The sequence below is a fragment of the Oncorhynchus mykiss genome, chromosome 22, assembly GCF_057628025.1.
Source record: "Oncorhynchus mykiss isolate SJ-2025 chromosome 22, ASM5762802v1, whole genome shotgun sequence".
Classification (NCBI taxonomy): Eukaryota; Metazoa; Chordata; class Actinopteri; order Salmoniformes; family Salmonidae; genus Oncorhynchus; species Oncorhynchus mykiss.
Genome location: NC_143043.1, coordinates 33,304,054 through 33,322,634, shown reverse-complemented (window position 1 = coordinate 33,322,634; position 18,581 = coordinate 33,304,054). Strand labels below are relative to the sequence as shown.

Here is an 18,581-nt window from a genome sequence, read left to right as displayed (position 1 = left end):
ATACCCTGTCGTGACCAGTCATTCAGGGCTGTTTATTCATGTTTTTTGCAACAACAAAAAAGTTTTAATTTGGGGTGCTTGCCTGTTTTGAATCTTATTTTGGCATTAATACGTGTCACATATCAGTTTGCAAACAATGTAAAAATATATATATATATCATTGAGTTAAGCTCGGTGATTTCTGTGGTGGTGGGATAAACCAGCAGAAAATACTGAGCGTTGCGCCGTGATTGGCTCAGTGTTCTATCACTCATGGGGACACTATGTCCTGCCAAATCTAAGGGTGGGTTGTACCAACATGGTTTAAATTAATCTAGGATTAGAGCTAATCTAGGTTTTGTAATGTAGGTTTATAATTCATCAGAGATGTGTTGCACCACTTAATTTTAAATCTGGATCAGTAAATCTATGATTAACGGTTTTAAACTATGATTAGTGACATGTTGAAACGAAGTAGCAAGCCAACTTGACATGTGAGGCCACAAAGTTGCTGTTCCTTGATAAAATAATAACAATGTAACGTTAGAACTACTGCAAGTTTGCCCCCGGTGATGCGTTGTGCAGACCTCACTACCCTCTGGAGAGCCTTACGGTTGTGGGCGGGGCAGATTCCGTACCAGGCGGTGATACAGCCCGACAGGATGCTCTTGATTGTGCATCTGTAACAGTTTGTGAGTGCTTTTGATGACAATCCAAATTTCTTCAGCCTCCTGAGGTTGAAGAGGCGCAGCTGCTCCTTCTTCACCATGCTGTCTGTGTGGGTGGACCAATTCAGTTTGTCCGTGATGTGTACGACGAGGAATTTAAAACTTTCTACCCTCTCCACTACTGTCCCATCGATGTGGATAGGGGGGTGCTCCCTCTGCTGTTTCCTGAAGTCCACAATCATCTCCTTTGTTTTGTTGACGTTGAGTGTGAGGTTATTTTCCTGACACCACACTCCGAGGGCCCTCACCTCCTCCCTGTAGGACGTCTCGTTGTTGTTGGTAATCAAGCCTACCACTGTAGTGTCATCTACAAACTTGATGATTGAGTTGGAGGCGTGCATGGCCACGCAGTCGTGGGTGAACAGGGAGTACAGGAGAGGGCTGAGAACGCACCCTTGTGAGGATCAGCGGGGAGGAGATGTTGTTACCTACCCTCACCACCTGGGGGCGGCCTGTCAGTAAGTCCAGGACCGAGTTGCACAGGGCAGGGGTCGAGACCCAGGGTTTCCAGCTTAGTGATGAGTGTGGAGGGTACTATGGTGTTAAATGCTGAGCTGTAATCGATGAACAGCATTCTTACATAGGTATTCCTCTTGTCCAGATGGGTTAGGGCAGTGTGCAGCGTGAGGTCTGTGGACCTGTTGGGGCGGTAAGCAAATTGGTGTGGGTCTTGGGATTGGGATTGAGGTCAGGGCTTTGTGATGGCCACTCCAATACCTCAACTTTGTTGTCCTGAAGGCATTTTGCCACAACTTTGGAAGTATGCTTGGTGTCATTGTCCATTTGGAAGACCCATTTGCGACCAAGCTTTAACTTCCTGACTGATGTCTTGAGACGTTGCTTCAATATACTGTATCCACTTAATTTTCCTGCCTCATGATGCCATCTATTTTGTGAAGTGCACCAGTCCCTCCTGCAGCAATGCACCCCCACAACATGATGCTGCCACCCCTGTGATTCACGGTTGGGATGGTCTCTTCGGCTTGAAAGCCTGACGCTTTTTCCTCCAAACATAACGATGGTCATTATGGCCAAACAGTTCTATTTTTGTTTCATCAGACCAGAGGACATTTCTCCAAAAAGTACGATCTTTGTCCCCATGTGCAGTTTGGCAAACGTAGTCTGGATTTTTTTACGGTAGTTTTGGAGCATTAGCTTCTTACTTGCTGAGCGTTCTTTCAGGTTATGTAGATATAGGACTTGTTTTACTGTGGCTATGGATACTTTTGTACCTCTTTCCTGCAGCATCTTCACAAGGTCTGGGATTGATTTCACTTTTTGCACCAAAGTACGTACATCTCTAAAAGACAAATTGCGTCTCCTTCCTGAGCGGTATGACCGCTGTGTGGTCCCATGGTGTTTATACTTGCATGCTATTGTTTGTACAGATGAACGTGGTTCCTTAAGGCATTTGGAAATAGCTCCCAAGGATGAACCAGCCTTGTGGAGGTCAACCATTTTTTTTCTGAGGTCTTGGCTGATTTATTTTGATTTCCCCAGGATGTCAAGCAAAGAGGCACTGAGTTTGAAGGTAGGCCTTTAAATACATCCACAGGTACACCTCCAATTGACTCAAATTATGTAAATTCTCCTATCAGAATATTCTAAAGCCATGACATCATTTTCTGGAATTTTCCAAGCTGTTTAACTTCTTGGAGCACCCATCCCATTAGAGGGATCAGTTTCATCAACATCCGCTGAATTGCAGAGCACCAAATTCAAATTACAAAAAATATTTAATTTCATGAAATCACAAGTGCAATATAGCAAAACACAGCTTAGCTTGTTGTTAATCCACCTGGCATGTCAGATTTCAAAAAAGCTTTACATCGATGGCAATCCAAGTGTTTATGTAAGGACATCTCTCTCAGTAGACAAAACATTACAAACAGGTAGCAGCAAAGTAGATTGGTCACGAAAGTCAGAAAAGCAATAAAATGAATTGCTTACCTTTGATGATCTTTGGATGTTTGCACTCACGAGACTCCCAGTTACACAATAAATGTTCCTTTTGCTCCATAAATATTATTTTTATATCCAAAATACCTCCATTTGGTTGGCGCGTTATGTTAAGTAATCCACAGGCTCGAGCGGTCACGACAGGGCAGACAAAAATTCCAAATAGTATCAGTAAAGTTCATAGAAACATGTCAAACGTTTTTTATAATCAATCCTCAGGTTGTTTTTACAATAAATAATCATTAATATTTCAACCGGACCGTAGCTTTTTCAATAGGAGAGAGAGAGAAAATGTCTACTACAAGCTGTTGGCGCATGCAAAAGTCTGCTGGCACCCAGCCATCCACTGATGCGATGTGATCATTCTCGCTCATTTTTCAGAATAAAAGGCTGAAAATATGTCTAAAGACTGTTCACACCATGTGGAATCTGGTTGATATCCATTTAAATGGGGGGGAGGCATGTAATGGAACAGGGAGGTTTCAAAATAAGAGGCACTTCCTAGTTGGATTTTCCTTAGGTTTTCGCCAGCAATATCAGTTCTGTTTTACTCACAGACAATATTTTGACCGTTTTGGAAACTTTAGAGTGTTTTCTATCCTAATCTGACAATTATATGCATATTCTAGCTTCTGGGCCTGAGAAACGTTTTTCATCCAAACATCATAATACTGCCCCCTACACTCAACAGGTTAAAGGCACAGTCAACTCAGGGTATGTAAACTTCTGACCCACTGGAATTGTGATACAGTGAATTATAAGTGAAATAATCTGTCTGTAAAAAATGGTTAGAAAAAGTACTTGCGTCATGCACAAAGTAGATATCCTAACCGACTTGCCAAAACTATAGTTTGTTAAGTGGTGTGGTTGAAAAATGAGTTTTAATGACTCCAACCTAAGTCTATGTAAACTTCCGACTTCAACTGTATATCTTGGTATATATTTCTATTATTTTAATTTCTATTATTGTCATTAGTTTGTTTTGTGGTTGAGGGTTGGGGGAGGTTGATCGGGATGGCGGAGGTGCTGGGGGTGTCCTATTGAGTGAGAAGGGACCTATTGGGGGGGGGGGGGGGGGATTCTTAATGGAGGCACATTCAGTTATAGTTTTGTTTATTATATTATTCTACATTTTTTTATTATTATTTTTTAACAGTTTACTGTGATTATGGATATGCACTCATGTTGACTTATATTTTAACTTTCTTCTTCGCCCAGAGTACAAATTTTATATTTATTATTGTTATTATGTCTGGCTAGACTGTAAACTCTCCTTCCAGACTCACATTAACCATCTCCAATCCAAAAAATCTCGAATCGGCTTCTTATTTCGCAACAAAGCATTCTTCACTCATGCTGCCAAACACGCTGCCAAAATAGACTCCAACACTACTCAACAAATTGGATGCAGTTTATCACAGTGCCATCCGTTTTGTCACTAAAGCCCCATATATTACCCACCACTGCGACCTGTACTCTCTCGTTGGCTGGCCATCGCTTCATACTCGTCGCCAAACCCACTGGCTCCAGGTCATCTACAAGTCTCTGCTTGGTAAAGCCCCGCCTTATCTCAGCTCACTGGTCACCATAGCAGCACCCACCCATAGCATGCGCTCCAGCAGGTATATCTCACTGGTCACCCCCAAAGCCAATTCCTCCTTTGGCCGCCTTTCCTTCCAGTTCTCTGCTGCCAATGACTGGAACGAACTGCAAAAATCAATGAAGCTGGAGACCCATATCTCCCTCACTAGCTTTAAGCACAAGCTGTCAGAGCAGCTCACAGATTACTGCATCTGTACATAGGCCATCTGTAAACAGATACATACTGTATTTATTTATTTATCTTGCTCACCATTTCAGTGTTTAATTGCTATATTGTAATTACTACGCCACCATGGCCTATTTATTGCCTTACTTCCCTTATCTTACCTCATTTGCACTCACTGTATATAGGTTTTTCTTTTTTCTACTGTATTATTGACTGCATGTTTGTTTCTTCCATGTGTAACTCTGTCGTTGCATGTGTCGAACTGCTGTGCTTTATCTTGGCCAGGTCGCAGTTGTAAATGAGAACTTGTTCTCAACTAGCCTACCTGGTTAAATAAAGGTGAAATTAAAACATTTTAAAAAACATTTTATTATTACTACTGTACCTACATTCTTGAAAACTAAGACACAAAAAGTGTTAAAAAAAAGTAGAAAAAGCATGATGGGATGGGGGATTGAGAGATGGATAGAGAGAACAGTAGAGGGCTCTAAAAACTATTATTTCTGAAATAACCAATTCCTTTTGTGACTAGAGTCTAATACTTCCTTTGTCACACATCAGAGGGCATGACAGGTCACCAAAAAATATTCTGAAGTGTGCCAGGTCTTGCAAATAATCTGTAGAATTTATTTCGTGATTTTCCATGGGGGACTGAAAATCTAAATAACCTGTAGGGTCTGTAGAATTTATTTCGTGATTTTCCATGGGGGACTGAAAATCTAAATAACCTGTAGGGTCTGTAGAATTTATTTCGTGATTTTCCATGGGGGACTGAAAATCGAAATAACCTGTAGGGTCTGTAGAATTTATTTCGTGATTTTCCATGGGGGACTGAAAATCTAAATAACCTGTAGGGTCTGTAGAATTTATTTCGTGATTTTCCATGGGGGACTGAAAATCTAAATAACCTGTAGGGTCTGTAGAATTTATTTCGTGATTTTCCATGGGGGACTGAAAATCTAAATAACCTGTAGGGTCTGTAGAATTTATTTCGTGATTTTCCATGGGGGACTGAAAATCTAAATAACCTGCAACACTTTCTACCTATAAATTACATATTGGCTCATGGAGCAAAATCTGTTCTAAGTGCCGCAGTAAAAGTATTGTAGGGAATACTCATTAGGGTCTGTAGAATCCATATATGATGTCATTTCATGGGGCTCTGAATTTGAATCTGAGTTTGGTGGAGGAGGAATAATGGTCTGGGGCTGTTTTCGTGGTTCAGGCTAGGCCCCTTAGTCCATTGAAATGAAATCTTAATGCTACAGCCTACAATTACATTTTGACAATTCTGTGCTTCCAACTTTGTGGCAACAGTTTGGGGAAGGCCCTTTACTATTTCAGCATGACAATGCTCCAGTGCACAGAGCAAGGTCCATACAAAAATGGTTTGTCAAGATCGGTGAGGAAGAACTTGACTGGCCTGCACAGAGCCCTGACCTTAGTGTACGTGGCCCAAAAGCATTGTAATGGGATGTCATATTTTAGTCACTGTAAGACCACACACTGGTAAAGAGAAAATGTTACTACAGTACCTGTCTCAAATAAACTGGCGTGGAAAATACTCAGTTGAGGTTCTACTAACCAAATGTTTTCAGTTTTTCCGGGGGGCTGTGGCGAACAGCCTGCTAGTTATTACTAAATGTAATCCTGCATGTCATATTAATTCCAAAACAATACATTAATTGACTGTTTTTGTGTTGAACATCAGTTGGAAAAACAAAAAAGGGTGTATAAAGTGGCATTCCATACACGACTTTCATGCACTCTCGCCTTGCGCTAATGGAAGTGCCAAATACAGATTATTAGCAGGGGATTAATTAAGAAGCCCACTACTTCAAAGACTGCAACAATGATGGACTGTCATACCTATATTACTGTGACACATTTATTTCATTGCTAGTGATTCCATTGCTAGTGACAACAAGATTAAATTAAACAGAAGGGTACAAACAGAGAATGTAAGTGATGCTGAGGTTCAAAATCTAATACCTGTGGATAGTTTAAATGAGGGAACGTCAACTGCTCAGAAACAACCCCCAAAATGTACACACTTTTGAGGATAAAGAACCTGCTTCTGATTTTCATCCTGATGTAGCCAAGTTCATATGAGGAAGAGTCAGTGGTGCAGCTCAATCAAATCTCACCCAAGATATCAGCCTGGTCTCATAGACTAGACGTAACATTAAAATCTGCACACTGAAACTTGTATATGTTACCTTTGACATGGTTACATAAGACAGATGGTTACTTAAGGCAAAAACAAAACTGCGTGCCTGGTCGGGATGAATGGGTTGGCGTATAACGCAAATGTCCAGCAACCCAACGGTTGCGAGGTCGAAGTTCATCACGGACAACTTTTATTTGATATAATTTGCAACTTTTCAAGTACTTACTAATTTGTAGCTACTTTGAAACTACTTAGCATGTTAGCTAACCCTAACCCATATAGCTAACAATCAATCAATCAATGACATTAATTCATAAAGCCCTTTTTACATCAGCTGATGTCACTAAGTGCTGTACAGAAACTCAGCCTAAAACCCAAAACAGCAAGCACGGTGGCTAGGAAAAACTCCCTAGAAAGACCAGAACCTAGGAAGAAACCAAGAGAGGAACCAGGCTATGAGGGGTGGCCAGTCCTCTTCTGGCTATGCCAGGTGGAGATTATAACAGAATATGGTCAAGATGTTCAAACGTTCATAGATGACCAGCAGGGTCAGATAATAATAATAATCACAGTGGTTGTAGAGGATGCAACAGGTCAGCACCTCAGGAGTAAATGTCAGTTGGCTTTTCATAGCCAATCATTCAGAGTTAGAGACAGCAGGTGCGGTAGAGAGAGAGTCCAAAACAGCAGGTCCAGGACAAGGTAGCACGTCCAGTGAACAGGTCAAGGTTCCATAGCCGCAGGCAGAACAGTTGAAACTGGAGCAGCAGCATGACCAGGTGGACTGGGGACAGCAAGGAGTCATCAGACCAGGTAGTCCTGGAGCATGGTCCTAGGGCTCAGATCCTCTGAGAGAAGAGAGAAAGAGAGAGAAAAGGACAGAGAGAGATAATTAGAGGGAGCATACTTAAATTCACACAGGACTCCGGATAAGCCCCCCTAAACATAAACTATTGCGGCATAAATACTGGAGGCTGAGACAGGAGGGGTCGGGAGACACTGTGGCCATGTCCGACGATACCCCCGGACAGGGCCAAACAGGCAGGATATAACCCCACCACTTTGCCAAAGCACAGCCCCCACACCAATAGAGGGATATCTTCAACCACCAACCTACTACCCTGAGACAAGGCCGAGTATAGCCCACGAAGATCTCCCCCACGGCACGAACCCGAGAGGGGCGCCAACCCGGACAGGAAGATCACGTCAGTGACTCAACCCACTCAAGTGATACCCCCTCCTAGGGACGGCATGGAAGAGCACCAGTATTACTCAGTCCCCGTAATAGGGCTAGAGGCAGAGAATCCCAGTGGAGAGAGGGGAACTGGCTAGGCAGAGACAGCAAGGGTGGTTTGTCGCTCCAGTGCCTTTCCGTTCACCTTCACACTCCTGGGCCAGACTACACTCAATCATAGGACCTACTGAAGAGATTAGTCTTCAATAAAGACTTAAAGGTCGAGACCGAGTCTGTGTCTCTCACATGGATAGACAGACCATTCCATAAAAATGGAGCTCTATATGAGAAAGCCCTGCCTCCAGCTGTTTGCTTAGAAGTTCTAGGGACTGTAAGGAGGCCTGCGTCTTGTGACCATAGCGTACCTGTAGGTTTGTACGGCAGGACCAAATCAGAAAGAAAAGTAGGAGCAAGCCCATGTAATCCTTTGTAGGTTAGCAGTAAAACCTTGAAATCAGCCCTAGCCTTAACAGGAAGCCAGTGTTAAGAGGCTAGCACTGGAGTAATACGATGACATTTTTGGGTTCTAACCTAACCTTAATATAACTCCTTAACTTAACCCTAACCTTAACCCCTAGCCTAGCTAACATTAGCCAGCTAGCTTACGTTAGCCACCTAGCTAGAATTCGTAACATATTGCACATTTGGCAAATTCATAACATATAATACAAATTGTAATTCTTAACATATCATACGAATGGGTGATGGACATCCACAAATGAATACATACCATATGAAATGTAACATATACTAAATGGAGTGTCTTGGGTTTACATACAGAATAATACGAAATGCTCTGAGACCAGGTCGATTGACACCATACAGATTCTACAGACCCTACTGAGTAATCCCCATCCCACTTTTACATCGGGACAAAGAACAGTTTTTTCTCTATAAGCCAATATGTAATGCATATACTGTGATTTGTGTGAGAATATGAATATGATATATTACTATTAGAATGAAAGGCTTGTAGGAAAACTAACAACGCTGCTCTAACAAATAGAATAACTCCTCTGTGCTTGGAATGGAATCCCTTATGCTAGCTAGCCCTTTATCGTGTTCCATTGCATTACACATACGAGTCATTGGTTGAAGGCGTCTTCTGTATGGGGAGTTTAAGAGCCTCAACGCTCGGTCTGAACGGTCTGAGCATATGGACCTTATCTTTCATATCAGTGAGAAATATTTTTTTTTAAACAAAAGGATAAATTGATACACACTTTTATAGGGTTAGGGTTCCTACTCTCCCATATTTCCATGTTACAACACTTGTTTACAGAAAACAGATGGAAGACAGAGTGGACTACCTGTGCTAATTAGCTATCTGCGTCTCCTAACACCTGTGTAAACGGAAGACGGACGTCACAAAGGTGTTGTCATTGAAAACCGAGGACCGAGTTTTGGAAACCCTGCTCTAAAAGATACCTCTTCTTCTCTGGTCGTTATTCAGATCAGACCCTCGTAGACTAATCTAGTCTCCCTCTAGTTTTAATCATGGAACAGACCTTTTTGGACTTGCTACTGTTGGAATACCAGCTGTAATATCAGTGTCATAAGACCTGGGGAAGAAGTGGCTGGCTGGCTGGCTGGAATGTTGGAGTTTGCTACATGAGAGACAGGCTGGTTTTGTTTCAGCATCCCCAGCAGCTGTGTGTGTGGGTGTGTGTGCCCATCTCTTGTCACCACAGCCCATGCAGACCGTGGACCAGTGTTACCTGATAGCCCCAGACCAGCCAGCACCTGGCCTCTCTGCCCGGCTCCAATATGTGTATGTGAGTTATAGGCTCCCGTGTAACCATTCATGTCCATAAAATACATTCATATCGACTAGAGAGTAAGAAATACATATTATATTTCATAGCTGCACTGTAGAGAAATATGAATGAAACATTTGTCCATTTCTCCAACCATTTGCCCTTACACATTCCTGTAGTATCGGTGTCTGGTGAGTAGCATCCATTCAAACAGGAGATGATTGACTCTTTTTAACTGTATCCCCCAGTGGAAGCCTTTTGTGCATTCTCCTCAGAGTTTAAGTGTGAGAGGGATGCGTTAGCGGACATGATAGAAGAGCTCAAGCGGAGCGATGTGTTTGGATGTCAGTGGAGGGGACTGAGCATTTGCAGAAACAGCTTCACAGGAGCACAGCTGGTTGGCTGGCTGCAGGAAGTTAGGGGCATGGGTAAGTCCTGCTGCAGTCATGGAAAGAAAATTAGTAAACAGAAATTCCTAGATTCTACACACAGATTCTAATTATATTCTATAATTCTTACTCTATGGTTCAAATTCTCAGACTCTGGCAGAGAGAACTAAGGTGTGTGAGACTGGGCAGGTGTTACTGGACAAGCATGGCCAAGGCAGGGGTTTGGAATGAGTGACAGGCTGTACAGGCTGATGGAACATGACCCTCACTCAGCCCTGAATGCAGGACAGACTGTTGCATGCTCCCCTTCACAGGGTAGGTAGGACTCCCTCTTGAGAGTCTGGTTGTCCTCAAGGTTTCTTCCTACTAGGGAGATTTTCCTTGGCACTGCCACTTGTGCTTGCTCTTAGGTTGTTTAGGCCCTTTCAGATAATTCCCACTTGGAGCTTCTCTTTTTCTAGTTATACACACAAGTGTGTGTGTCTCTGGCATTGAATGAGTCTGGCATTTCTGCATGCCTCTTCTTGTCTTGCATTAGAAAATAACTTCTGGAACAAACTGTCTTTCCTAGTTAGGACATGTGCTCATTATCTTTTTTTTATGATTAATGATAGAAATACAATTCCATACACACAAAAAGCTTATTTCTGTCAAATGTTGTGCACAAATCGTTTACATCCCTGTTAGTGAACATTTATCCTTTGCAAAGATAATTCATCCACCTGACAGGTCTGGCATATCAAGAAGCTGATAAAACAGTATGATCATTACACATTTGCACCTTGAGCTGGGGACAATAAAAGGCTATTCTAAAATATGCCGTTTTGTCACACAAAACAATGCCACAGATGTCTCAAGTGTTGATGGAGTGTGCAATTGGCATGCCGAATGCAGAACTGTTGCCAGAGAATTGAATGTTCATTTCTCTACCACAAGCCGCTTCCAACGTAATTTCAGAGAATTTGGAAGTACGTCCAACTGCCTCACAACCGCAGACCACGTGCAGGCGTCCTGTGGGAGAGCGGTTTGTCAACTTTGTGAACAGAGTGCCCCATGGTGGGGGTGGGGTTTCGGTATTTTATTGATGGCAATTTGAATGCACAGAGATACCTTGACGAGATTCTGGAGGCTCATTGCCGTGCCATTCATCTGCCGCCGGTGTCAATGGTGTATTATAGGCGAAGTCAGGTGCAGGAGAACAGAGTACAATGAACAGGCACACTTTTATTATAGTTCCAAAAACGAGAGCACTATATAAATCAAACGCGCTCAAAAAATGGAACAAAAAAGTAAAGAGTGTAAATTAACACCACATAATATGAAACAATTACACACAAAACATGATGGGAAACAGAGGGTTAAATACAAGTAGAATGATTGGGGAAAGGAAAACCAGGTGTGTATGGAACAAGACAAAACAAATGGATATATGAAAAATGGAGCGCCGATGGCTAGAAAGCGGTGACGTCGATCGCCGAACGCCGCCCGAACAAGGAGAGGAGCCGACTTCGGAGGAAGTCGTGACAGCCGGCACCTCATATTTCAGCATGATAATGCACGGCCCCGTGTCGCAAGGCTCTGTACACAATTCCTGGAAGCTGAAAATGTCCCAGTTCTTTCATGGCCTGCATACTCACCAGGCATGTCACCCATTGAGCAGGTTTGGGATGCTCTGGATTGACGTGTACAACATCGTGTTCCAGTTCCCGCCAACATCCAGGAACTTTGCACAGCCATTGAAATTGAGTGGGACAATATTCAACAGGCCACAATCAACAGCCTGATCAACTCTATGAGGCAAATGGTGGTCACATGAGGCAAATGGTGGTCACACCAGATACTGACTGGCCTTCTGATCCACGCCCATATCTGTGACCAACATGTGTATATCTGTATTCCCAGTCATGTGAAATCCATAGATTAGGGCCGAATTAATTTATATAAATTGACTGATTTCCTTATGTGAACTGTAACTCAGCAAAATCTTTGAAGTTGTTGCATGATACATTTCTATTTTTATTCAATATAGATATGTCTCTTCTTTCTCTCTCTCAACTGCTGAGTTGTCTGCCATTCTGAGGGATAAGTTCCTGAAGTTTTCAAAGTGTCTCTCTGCTGACGGAAAGTTAAGAGGCACACTGAACAAACTGAACCCTCCAGTACAACACATTTATTATGAGATGACAGTGTTTGAGTGCTACTGTCATCTGGCTGTTCAGCTACAGAGAGTAGAGCTGCTATCTCTGACCAGAGAGGAGAAACTAGCCTTCTTCATCAACACCTACAATGCTCTGGTCATCCTCCGGGCTGGGAGCCCCAACCAACACGTGGCAGAGATCCAGGGTAAGAGAACTATCTAGGATTGTGTGAAAGACAACAAATAATACTCTGTTCAGCAATGACATTTATTTGTTCCTGTGTGTTGTTTGCAGTTCTTTATCTACGTGAGCTGCCTGATCGGGGGGAGAGGTGTTCACGCTGCAGGACATAGAGAACGGAGTTTTGAGGGGGAACAGAAATGGCGTCGCACGGCTTCTCGGGCCCTTCTCTAAGACTGACCCTCGCTTACAGGTACACTACTCATCTGGACAGAATAAACTGCTCAACTCATTATCATTCCTCTGGCTACATTTATTTCTCTGATTTACTGGTGAAATGTGTTTTTCTAGGAACAATCTGTGGCAGTAGTTGCATTGGTGATTGTGGTTGTTCTCTGCTTGTCCACTAGGTGGCTCTCCCAGACACTGAGCCTATAATCCATCTGGCTCTGGATTGTGAAGCTAAAGACTGTCCACCCATCAAAACATAGACTCCACAGGTAACACACTGGGGTTTTACACTGCAAATACTGTAAATGTAGTGGCGCAGATTAATTTGTTTTAAAGACCAGGGTCAGTATTTTCTGAGAATGGAGTTGTGTGAGTAAAGCCACATGGTGTCCTCTATGACAAATCAGGACATCGATAGTCAGCTGCGCATGGCGGCCGAAGCCTTCCTGGATCGATGACGTCTATGTGTTAGATTCTGGGAAGTGAGAGGTTAGTCTCAGACAGTCTCAAGTGGTGCAAGGCAGACTTCGGAGACACGGATGAGAAGGCACCTCAACACTGACCTTTCACCTTTAACTGGACAGTCTCTTATCTCCTGTCCTAACCCAGCCTTGCCCCGTCTCTCCTTCAGCTGTTGAAATGGATCCTGGAGCACATGGGGAGTCTTCCAAGTGGTCCAGCCTTCAGAGTGTCCTCTCCTGGGAAGATCACTTACTTAAAGTCACTTACTGTACCTGTCCTAAAACTGGAGCACCAACAGCTTTCACTAAGGCATAGCAACAAGCCATAGAAACACACAGAAACACAGAAAAACACAAAGTTAAGCCTGCAGACACTTCTATCCTCAGTAAAGAGGTCTGTGTGTCTAGCCCTAATCCTTTCTTCCTGTTTCTCCCCCTCTGCACTTCTACACTGTGAACCTACAGTGCATTCTGAAAGTATTCAGACCCCTTGACTTTTTCCACATTTTGTTACGTTACAGCCTTATTCTAAAATTAATTTATAAACATTTTGTGCCTCATAATGAACACATAATACCCCATAATGACAAAGCTAAAACAGGTTTTTACAAAGTTATAAGAATATCACATTTACATAAGTATTCAGACCCTTTACTCAGTACTTTGTTGATGCACCTTTGGCAGCGAATACAGCCTTGAGTATTCCTTGGTATAACTCTACAAGCTTGGGAGTTTCTCCCATTCTTCTCTCCAGATCCTCTCAAACTCTGTTAGGGTGGATGGGGAATGTCACTGCACAGCTATTAACAAGTCTCTCCAATGTTGTGACGTGACTACCATTAAATGTGATGACAGCTATTTTATCAAATCAATTAACTATGTTTAATTATTATGTGATTACATTTATCATGTAACAATTAACTCATTAGTACTTGGGACACCACAGAAAAAGTTTGTTTAATGAGTTACCGTTTCCTGAATTAACTCAAGAATATATCGTTTTTATACCAGTCATCCATTAATCATTATTACCTCATATCAGTCTCATTCTGAAAGTTGTTGACTTCATAAATGTGCACGAACCCTAGTCTAAATGATGATTCAGCGATGCACAAATTGGCTTAATTATTTATTTACTAACTAACTAAATAATCACACAGAAATACATAAACACACAGCATAGGTTGAATTGATTACTAACATAATGCAAGGAAAAATCCCTAGTGGACTAACCCGATATGATGGCTTGTTACACAATGAAAGGGGTGGGGAGAGAAAGAGCGGGAGAGACAAAGAGAGTGGGCTGGTACATACATGTGGAAGCTATGCTCATGAAAAATGAATACTTTGCACATGAACGACTGCTCATTCGAAAAGAAATGCAACACATATATTTACACTGGTATTTCTTTGTCATCTCTCCGTTGAAACCACTCGTCCGTCTTTGGCGAGTAGTTTGATTTAAGTCTCTGGTTGTTCACCAGAGGTCACAATGTCCTCAGTTGTAGTAGGCTATTTTGTCTCCGAGTGTTCGTTAGACTGCATACATCAGAGGTACTCAAGCGGTGGTCTTGGTTGAGTTTACTAGACTAAAGAACTTAAAAAGCTGCAGACTGAATGATCCCGATGCAGTCTTTATCTTCTTCACTCGACAGTTTGAGTATTACCGTTTTCTGGTCTGTTAGTTTTAAACCATTTCAGCGTATTCAGCTCGCGCTGCAAGTATACCAGTCTTGTAGTTTTAAACCATTTTAAGATGTAGCCACCGCTCTACACTTTCTGGTCTGGTATGGTAATTCCTCGGCGAGTCATTTTAAGCACTCGCCTTGGAGGGCTGTTCCCATCACGTTGCCAAAATGTCTATACCCGCGTGGTCACTGATATATCTATACCCGCATGGTCACAAATATCTTAGCTAAAATCACATTTCATCTTCTCACAAATAGTTTCATATTTATTCATATAAGTTTTACAACATTTAAATGTAAATCTGATAACTGGGACGTATATTTCCAGAGTTACAGTTAGTTACCGTCCTTAATGATATCAGAAAACAAACTTTTGACAGGATTTATTGTTTGGATCTCAACCAACCATTCCAGACGTTTGTATTTGAAAACTAATGTTCCAATGCCAAATCCTTCTACACACATCAGATTCCGTTGTTCAGTACTGCATGTCCAGAGAGAGTTTACGACTGGTTGTTAAAGTCATAAGACTGTCCCACTTCCCCCCTTCCTCTCTGGTGGGTGAGAGGGGGGGAGTCTCTATGATCCTCAACCAGGAAGGAAAGTCATGACACCAGAGAAGTTAGATCGGTTCAAGTCCAGGCTCTGGCTGGGCCACTCAAGGACATTCAGAGACTTTTCCCAAAGCCACTCCTGTGTTGTCTTGGCTGTGTGCTTGTGGGTTGTTGTCCTGTTGGATGGTAAACCTTCGCCCCAGTCTGAGGTCCTGAGCACTCTGGCGCAGGTTTTCATCAAGAATCTCTCTGTGCGTTGCCTTGATCCTGACTAGTCCCCCAGTCCCTGCCACTGAAAAACATCCCTACAGCATGATGCTGCCACCACCATGCTTCATCGTAGAGAGGATTCCAGGTTTCCTCCAGACGTGACGCTTGGCATTCGGGCCAAAGAGTTCAATCTTGGTTTCATCAGACCAGAGAATCTTGTTTCTCATGGTCTGAGAGTCCTTTAGGTGCCTTTTGGTAAACTCCAAGCGGGCTGTCATGTGCCTTTAACTGAGGAGTGGCTTCCGCCTGGCGGAAGGCTTGATTGGTGGAGTGCTGCAGATATGGTTTACCTTCTGGAAGTTTCTCCCATCTCCACAGAGGAACTCTGGAGCTCTGTCAGCGCCACCGGAGGAGAAGGTGCCGGAGAGGTCTTCTAGTGAGGCTTCGGATGCATGCACACCACCCACAGCTTCCGAGTATATTACTCGCTAATGTCCGGTCCCTAGTTAACAAAGTCAACAAAATTAGGGCAAGAGTTGATTTCCAAAGAGATATCCGGGATTGTAACATACTCTGTTTTACGGAAACATGGCTAGCTTGGGACATGCTGTCGGAGTCAGTACAGCCAACAGGATTTTCAGTGCATCGCACCGACAGGAATAAACATCTCTCCGGTAAGAAGAAGGGAGGGGGTGTATGTTTCATGATTACCGACTCATGGTGTAATTGTAACAACACACAGGAATTCAAGTCCTTTTGTTCACCTGACCTAGAATTCCTCACAATCAAATGCCGACCGTATTATCTCCCAAGAGAACTCTCCTCCGTTATTGTCACAGTCGTGTATATCCCCCCGCAAGTGGATACCAAGACGGCCATCAAGGAACTTCACTGGACTTTAGCAAACTGGAAACCACATATCCTGAGGCTGCATTTATTGTAGATGGGGATTTTAACAAAGCTAATTTGAGAACAAGGCTACCTAAATTCTATCAGCATATCGACTGCAGTACATGAGCGAGTAACACGCTTGACCATTGCTACTCTAATTTCCGCAATGAATACAAGGCCCTCCCCCGCCTTCCTTTTGGCAAATCTGACCGTGACCATGAAACTTAAATAGGAAGCGCCCGTGCTTAGGTCTATCCAACGCTGGTCTGACCAATTGGATTCCATGCTTCATGATTGCCTCGATCACATGGACTGGGATATGCCCCAGATAACAACATTGACGTATACGCTGACTCGGTGAGTGAGTTTATAAGGAAGTGTATTGGAGATGTTGTACCCACTGTGACCATTAAAACCTTCCCTAACCAGAAACCGTGGATTGATGGCAGCATTCACGCAAACTGAAAGCATGTACCACCACATTTAATCATGGCAAGTCAACTGGAAATATGGTTGAATACAAACAGTGTAGTTATTCCCTCCGTAAGGCAATCAAACAAGCGAAGTGTCAGTATAGAGACAAAGTGGAGTCGCAATTCCACGACTCAAACATGAGACGTATGTGGCAGGATCTACAGACAATCACGGATTACAAAAAGAAAAACAGCCCCGTCGCAGACATCAACGTCTTGCTTTCAGACAAATTAAACAACTTTTTTGCCCGCTTTGAGGTCAATACAGTGCCACCGACGCGAACTTCTACCAAAGACTGTGGGCACCCCTTCTTCATGGCCGACGTGAGTAAAACATTTAAACATATAACCCTCGCAAGGCTGCCGGCCCAGACAGCATCCCTAACCGCTTCCTCAGAGCATGGGCAGACCAGGTGGTGAAGGTAGGAAACAACATCTCCACTCCGCTGATCCTCAACACTGGAGCCCCACAAGGGTGTGTTCTCAGCCCCCTCCTGTAATCCTTGTTCACCCACGACTGCAGGGCCATGCACGCCTCCAACTCAATCATCAAGTTTGCAGACGACACAACAGTGGTAGGATTGATTACCAACAACGACGAGACAGCCTACAGGGAGGAGGTGAGTGCCCTCCGAGTGTGGTGTCAGGAAAATAACCTCTTACTCAATGTCAGCAAAACAAAATAGATGATCGTGGACTTCAGGCAACAGCCCCTTATCCACATTGACGGGACAACAGTGGAGAAGGTGGAAAGTTTTAAGTTCCTCTGTGAACATATCAACAACAAACTAAAATGGTCCACACACACAGACAGTGTGGTGAAGAAGGCGCAACAGAGCCTCTTCAACCTCAGGAGGCAAAAACAATTTGGCTTGTCACTGAAAACCCTCACAAACTTTTCCAGATGTATCACCGACTGGTACGGCAACTGCACCGCCCACAACCGCAGGGCTCTCCAGAGGTTGGTGCGGTCTGCACAATGCATCACCAGGGGCAGACTACCTGCCCTCTAGGACACCTACAACACCCGATGTCACAGGAAGGCAAAAAAGTTATTCAAGGACAATTACCACCCAAGCAACTGCCTGTTCACCCTGTTTCCATCCAGAAGGTGAGGTCAGTACAGGTGCATCAAAGCTGAGACAAAGAGATTGAAAAACATCTATCTCAAGGCCTTCAGAATGTTAAACAGCCATCACTAGCACAGAGAGACGGCTGCCTACCTACAGACCTAATATCATTGGCCACTTTAATAAATGGAACACTTTAATGAAGCCACTTTAAGAATGTTTACATATCTCGCATTACATCTCATATGTATATACTGTACTATCTATTGCGTCTTAGACGCTCTGTCACTGTTCATTCATATAATTGTATATTTATATATTCTTATCCCATTCCTTTACTAGACTGTGTGTATTAGGTTTTGTTGTGGAATTGTTAGATATTAGGTTTTGTTGTGGAATTTGTTAGATATCATATTACCCGTTAGATACTGCTGCACTGTCGGATCTAGAAGCATAAGCATTTCACTAGATGTATGTGACCAATAAAATTTGATTTGATTTTAATTCTTTGACCTCGTGGCTTGGTTTTTACTCTGACATGCCATGTCAAATCATGTCCAATCAAATTAATTTACCACTGGTGGGCTTCAATCAAGCTGTAGAAACATCATAAGAATGATCAATGGAAACAGGATGCGCCTGAGCTCAATTTCAAGTCTCATAGCAAAGGGTCTAAATACTTATGTAAAGAAGGTATTCCT

At 43.0% G+C, this 18,581-nt stretch overlaps 1 pseudogene; it reads left to right on the top strand.

The window, feature by feature from the left end:
* The first annotated feature begins 9,719 nt into the window (after positions 1-9,719).
* LOC110502083 (uncharacterized) lies at positions 9,720-13,323 on the top strand (annotated as a pseudogene).
* The last annotated feature ends 5,258 nt before the right edge of the window (positions 13,324-18,581 follow it).